The sequence below is a fragment of the Dendrobates tinctorius genome, unplaced genomic scaffold (assembly GCF_039654945.1).
Source record: "Dendrobates tinctorius isolate UK_male_01 unplaced genomic scaffold, ASM3965494v1 ptg000038l, whole genome shotgun sequence".
Classification (NCBI taxonomy): Eukaryota; Metazoa; Chordata; class Amphibia; order Anura; family Dendrobatidae; genus Dendrobates; species Dendrobates tinctorius.
The window spans coordinates 9535571-9542710 of record NW_027361706.1 but is presented as its reverse complement, the minus strand read 5'-3'; positions in this window follow the sequence as shown (position 1 = coordinate 9542710).

Below are 7140 nucleotides of genomic sequence, written 5' to 3'. Positions count from 1 at the left end.
TAACAGGATACTATTGTATGGAACAGCGCGTCCGGTTTTTATGCACATATTCAGTTTTTATTGATTCTATTGGGTAACTTGCTGACACGTTGCATTGGGGGGGTCTTGAATTTTTGAACAGGAGGGATCAGATCTGGAATCTGTATTTTATAGGGGGTCTACTGCCTGTAAAGATAAGAGATTGGTCCGTATACCTGGGGCTATGCTCTCGTATACAGGGGTTAGTCTAGCCTGGGGTCTGAATAAATCTGGCTTAGTGTATATATTTTTTTTATTTAGGAGGTTTGGTGTGTTTTGTATTAATTTTGGGGTCTTATAAGTGGAGTTAAATCTACTATTTGCAATGTTGGGGGCATGGACTATAAAAATTTAAAAAAAATATTGACGGTAGGTACAAGACTTTTGTTCTCCACATGGAAATAAAACCATGAGACGGTGCTGGATCCATCCCATGACTGTCACCAGGTACGGACTGAGGCTGAAATTCAGCCCTGGCATTTGAAATCACACAGACCCATGTTTGCCCGCCCCCGAGCACCAGATGGGGATATATTACTAATATTACCCTGGATGGAGGAAAGCAAGATTTACTACCAGGCCAATATTTCTAATGATATCCGTGGCCTGCTGCGGTAAGTGACAGAGTCAGCGACTTTGGGCTCCTTCACAACTCTTAACAGTATGAGTATCTTGAGAACACCCATTCTGTTAACAATGCCAGAATTGCCAGATGGCCAGTCCGGCCCTGTCACCTTACACCACTGCTGAGGCACACTTATTGACTTATAATAGTACGTTGTGGTGCACATCGTTTTAATGGAGAGAAAAGCTCTGCAAGATGAACTCCTCTTTCCCCATAAATTTGACAGAGCTGCCAGCGGTGCCTTTGACAATTTTGTTTTTTCACATCTCTAACATGGGGGTTCACACTTGAAACTTTTGGAAACTTTTTGTACTTCTTTGAAAACACCAGGAAATAGTGGCAGGGAACATGACATCCATCAAAAGGACAGCAGTGAGATTGGAGGCATAGCTGAATCTTCTCGCTCAGCAGTAGTGTTGCAGAAATTTGCATTAAATTGACAACCATAAAATCTATATCGTGTGGCGCGCGCGGAGTAAATCAGCCTTTCCTGACAACACTCCGCTGCGCTGTTGAAACCTCTGTAGTAAAGTTCTTGGATCTTGTACCAAGAAACTTTGTAGAACTGGCAGTGCTGTTTAATTAGACTCACGGTCTATAAAAACATCATCCTGCGTCTGACGCCTCTGCAAATCCTCAAGGGTAATTAAAATAGAAAGACTACAGGAACAGATAACATCAGAGCTGATGTATAACAGGGCAATCCTGGAGAGCTTGTGAAGGGTGGGGGATCCCAAAAAAGAAAAACAGTTACATGAACCAACGAGCTCTGCTTCATTCTCTTAGAAAATTTGAGGATTTACAGGCAAACTCACACATAAAGGGTTATTCTCAAAAAATCAAGTTACCCCCCCTATTCACAGGAGAGGGGATAACTTACTGACCCAATGATCTGGGTGCTCAAAATTACTATAGGCGTTTGGCTCAGTGTCTGATCTGCAAACCGTGCAAAAAAGATTTGGTGCACATATACCGTTAGGGTTCGTGCACATGGTGGCTTCTTCAGGCGAAACCCACCTGAAGAAGCGCTGCGAAACGTCGCGAAAAATGGACATAAAGGACAGCAATGTAAAAATGACATTGCTGTGAACATGTTCAGTCTTGCTGGACTCATTCCTGAAACGGCTTTGCCTAGACAAACTAGGCAAAAAACAGACGTTTAATGGAATGGGTCTTCTCATATGGGTCCCTTGAAGCTTGGCTGCCACTGCAACCCCTGCACCCACAATAGTTACGGGCCGGACCACTGCATATCATAGTCTTTATGGACGCACACTAATAATTGTCATAAAGTTTGACTACAGTTTTAAAAGTGCTCCACTTTAACGCTGCTGTAAATCTCTTAAATGGAAAGGCTTCCGGTAATGAGATCGCAGGGTGCCAGTGGTTTAGTATAGCAGCTGGGGGCCGCCATCTTGGTACTCCTCTAAAGCACAGTTATATGCTGAGCATGAAATGAGACCGAGACTTATGCGATATAATGCATTACTGTGGTATTGCAGTATACAGTATTAGTGATCAGACGATCGCAGGGTCAAGACCCCAAAGGGGACTAAACATTTTTTAAAAAGTGTTTAAAACTATATAAAAAAAATCTAAAAGTTCAAATCACCCTCCCCTCCTTTATCCCAAGAGAAAAAATCTGACACTGACCAAACTCTGCTGACATTCTGATGAAAAGCACCAGTGAAACTTTAATCATTGATTGTGTACAAGAAAAATCACTTACACCTCATTCAGACATTCGTGCGCTATAGTATGTAAGGTGGCAGATGGACAGATCCTGAATGGGAGGAGATATGTGTCGCAAAGTGGTTAACCTCAGTGATATGAGTCTGGGAGAGCAGGCTCCAGCACTGTTAGTGCTGAGAATATTTTAATGGACCTGAATTTTGGGTACAGGTTTTAGGAATGGCCACAAGAGTTGGGTGGGACTGGCTGTTTCCATATCTCCACCTCTAGGATTAGAGGGGCTGTGTAATGCAGTTCAGTTGCCTCAGTTATTGCATGGGAGTAATTTTTTTTTATGTTGGTCATTTGCAGCTAAGACTAAGGCTACATACCCATATGCGAGAAAAAAAAGGTCAGATTTCCGGACAGAAAAAAACAGACGAGTACCATGCGAGTGTCATATGATTTCTGTGCGATTTTTAAACGGAACATCCATATGACATGCGTATGCAATCCGTATGCCATGTGATTTTAACATGAGAAGTGGCTTATACTGTAGAATAGGGACCCATCAGAGGGCAGTCACCTTGCCGTGGTTAATGGGCATACATGAATTGGTCAATTTGTGCGCTAAGAACCTTCATTTTCATTTATTACTATAAGTAATTTCTTTTTTTGAAAATTTTGAGAAGTATAATCTAAACTGAATCATTTAAATATTTTTCTGTGTTTTCAAATGGCCTAGATTCATGCACATGTGCTGCTGCGTTCTTTTTTGCCTATATTATGCAGTTTTCGCAGCTTGCACGTGTTCACATTAGGAAGTGCCGCTCGGTTTTTTAGCTTTTATATATAGATATATATATGTATTCATATTGCAGAGAGAGAGAGATACTGTATATAGAGATATAGTAGAATAACTGGTAATTCATTTGTCGGCTTCTGTTAAATCACTGCAGGAGCCGACAGGAAAGGAGAGATGGATTACATACAGTAAATCCATGTAGAATAGGTAGATATATACATGTCAGTGACAAATACAATTAGTACAGTGTGTGTGCAAAATTCTGGACATGTATTTAATTAATAATAGATTTCACGGAAAAAAAGGCCTGGGGCCTCCCTATGAGCTGAGGGCTAATGTTAATAGCCAAAGAAGGGACCATGGATAGTGCCCCCCCCCCCCCCGGTTACAAACACCATCCCAGAGCCGATGGGGTAATAGTTGGGGAGTTGGTGTCACCTGAGGTTAACCTGTCAATAAGACGCCCCATTACTAACCCCATAGTCATATTGTAAAGAAAACACAGACACCTATTAAAAAATCCTTTATTTGAAATAAAGACCCAGACCTCTTTATTATTCTTAATTAAACCATACCTATGACCTCACCTAATCCATATGAAGCCCTCGCTCTCCTGTAATAAACATAAAATAAAAAAGCAACAATATACCATACCTGTCCGTCGTTGTGTCCCTCGCTGTAATCCATATCTGGGGAATATACAGTTTGCAACCAGGATGGTGCTAAGATGCGACCGCCCCGGCTGCAAACTACTGGTGAATGAATGAGAAGCTGCCAGCGCAGCCTCAGTGACTAGCGCTGTCGTCACTGATGCTGCGCTCCCTCATAGCCTGACGCGCGCTGAACTCTGGAGTGTGGGAAAATGCCAGTTCATTTTCTCACGCTCCAGACTTTATCGTGGGTCAGGCTATGAGGGAGCGCAGCATAAGGGACATCACCGCTATTCACTGAAGCAGTTCTCGCAGCCATGCTGAACTGCCACGACCGCAGGACTGTGGGAACATGCCAGTGATGAGGTCACAGCCGTTCTTGCTCAGTCTCTTCATAGCAGATCACCTTGAGAATTTCTCACGCCGGGTACTGACGACAACCCTGAGAATCAGGGGCGTAGCTACCGAGGTCGCAGTTGCGACACCGCCCGAAGTGCTTAGGGGCCCGCTTGCGAGTTTTCACTTCAAAGGTGAGCCGTGTAGTGGGCGTGTCAGGGGAGTAGCAGCCTCTGGGAGCTGCAGCCGCTCATTGGCTGTGCAGCTCCATGCTTTGATTGGCTGCCAGGCAGGCTATAAGGTGGAAGGCACGCATTCAGGAGCGCGCGATGGCTGTTCTCTTCTGTGCGCACAGGACCTGAGATGAGGTCACAAGTGGGGAGGAGTCAGGGGTCACATGATCAGGGGCATCGGTGTATGCAGGACGCTGCTGTGCTGGTTGTCATGGTGCTGGATGAGGGTAAGTTTATGTGTCGGGACAGGAGGGGTTTCCAGGGTGGATGTAGCAGAGCTGTTTGTGTACGAGGTGTATGGAGCGGAGTTGTGTGTGTACGAGGTGTACGGAGCGGAGTTGTGTGTGTACGAGGTGTACGGAGCGGAGTTGTGTGTGTACGAGGTGTACGGAGCAGTGTTCGTGTGTACAAGGTGTATGGAGCAAAGCCGTGGGTGTATGAGGTGGACGGAGAGGAGACGTGTGTACGAGGTGTACGGAGTGGAGCCGTGTGTGTACGAGGTGTGCAGAGCGGAGCCGCGTGTGTACGAAGCGGAGCCGGGTGTCTACGAAGTGTACAGAGCGGAGTCGCATTTGTATGAGGTGGACGGAGAGGAGCCATGTGTACGAGTGTACGGAGCGGAGCCGCATGTGTATGAGGTGGACGGAAAGGAGCCATGTGTGTACGGAGCGGAGCCGCAAGTGTACGAAGTGTACGGAGTGGAGCTGCATGTGTATGAGGTGGACGGAGAAGAGCCGTGTGTGTAAGGAGCAGAGCTGCAAGTGTACGAAGTGTACGGAGTGGAGCTGCATGTGTATGAGGTGGACGGAGAGGAGCCGTGTGTGTACGGAGCAGAGCCGCAAGTGTACGAAGTGTACGGAGCAGAGCCGCATGTGTATGAGGTGGACGGAGAAGAGCCGTGTGTGTACGGAGCAGAGCCGCAAGTGTACGAAGTGTACGGAGTGGAGCTGCATGTGTATGAGGTGGACGGAGAAGAGCCGTGTGTGTACGGAGCAGAGCCGCAAGTGTACGAAGTGTACGGAGCAGAGCCGCATGTGTATGAGGTGGACGGAGAAGAGCCGTGTGTGTACGGAGCAGAGCCGCAAGTGTACGAAGTGTACGGAGTGGAGCTGCATGTGTATGAGGTGGACGGAGAAGAGCCGTGTGTGTACGGAGCAGAGCCGCAAGTGTACGAAGTGTACGGAGCAGAGCCGCATGTGTATGAGGTGGACGGAGAAGAGCCGTGTGTGTACGGAGCAGAGCCGCAAGTGTACGAAGTGTACGGAGTGGAGCTGCATGTGTATGAGGTGGACGGAGAGGAGCCGTGTGTGTACGGAGCAGAGCCGCAAGTGTACGAAGTGTACGGAGCAGAGCCGCATGTGTATGAGGTGGACGGAGAGGAGCCGTGTGTGTACGGAGCAGAGCCGCAAGTGTACGAAGTGTACGGAGCAGAGCCGCATGTGTATGAGGTGGACGGAGAAGAGCCGTGTGTGTACGGAGCAGAGCCGCAAGTGTACGAAGTGTATGGAGTGGAGCTGCATGTGTATGAGGTGGACGGAGAAGAGCCGTGTGTGTACGGAGCAGAGCCGCAAGTGTACGAAGTGTACGGAGCAGAGCCGCATGTGTATGAGGTGGACGGAGAAGAGCCGTGTGTGTACGGAGCAGAGCCGCAAGTGTACGAAGTGTACGGAGTGGAGCTGCATGTGTATGAGGTGGACGGAGAAGAGCCGTGTGTGTACGGAGCAGAGCCGCAAGTGTACGAAGTGTACGGAGCAGAGCCGCATGTGTATGAGGTGGACGGAGAAGAGCCGTGTGTGTACGGAGCGGAGCCGCAAGTGTACGAAGTGTACGGAGCAGAGCCGCATGTGTATGAGGTGGACGGAGAAGAGCCGTGTGTGTACGGAGCAGAGCCGCAAGTGTACGAAGTGTACGGAGTGGAGCTGCATGTGTATGAGGTGGACGGAGAAGAGCCGTGTGTGTACGGAGCAGAGCCGCAAGTGTACGAAGTGTACGGAGCAGAGCCGCATGTGTATGAGGTGGACGGAGAAGAGTCGTGTGTGTACGGAGCAGAGCCGCAAGTGTACGAAGTGTACGGAGTGGAGCTGCATGTGTATGAGGTGGACGGAGAGGAGCCGTGTGTGTACGGAGCAGAGCCGCAAGTGTACGAAGTGTACGGAGCAGAGCCGCATGTGTATGAGGTGGACGGAGAGGAGCCGTGTGTGTACGGAGCAGAGCCGCAAGTGTACGAAGTGTATGGAGTGGAGCTGCATGTGTATGAGGTGGACGGAGAAGAGCCGTGTGTGTACGGAGCAGAGCCGCAAGTGTACGAAGTGTACGGAGCAGAGCCGCATGTGTATGAGGTGGACGGAGAAGAGCCGTGTGTGTACGGAGCGGAGCCGCAAGTGTACGAAGTGTACGGAGCAGAGCCGCATGTGTATGAGGTGGACGGAGAAGAGCCGTGTGTGTACGGAGCAGAGCCGCAAGTGTACGAAGTGTACGGAGCAGAGCCGCATGTGTATGAGGTGGACGGAGAGGAGCCGTGTGTGTACGGAGCAGAGCCGCAAGTGTACGAAGTGTACGGAGCAGAGCCGCATGTGTATGAGGTGGACGGAGAGGAGCCGTGTGTGTACGGAGAGAGCCGCAAGTGTACGAAGTGTACGGAGCAGAGCCGCATGTGTATGAGGTGGACGGAGAGGAGCCGTGTGTGTACGGAGCGGAGCCACAAGTGTACGACGTGTACGGAGCAGAGCCGCATGTGTATGAGGTGGACGGAGAAGAGCCGTGTGTGTACGGAGCAGAGCCGCAAGTGTACGAAGTGTACGG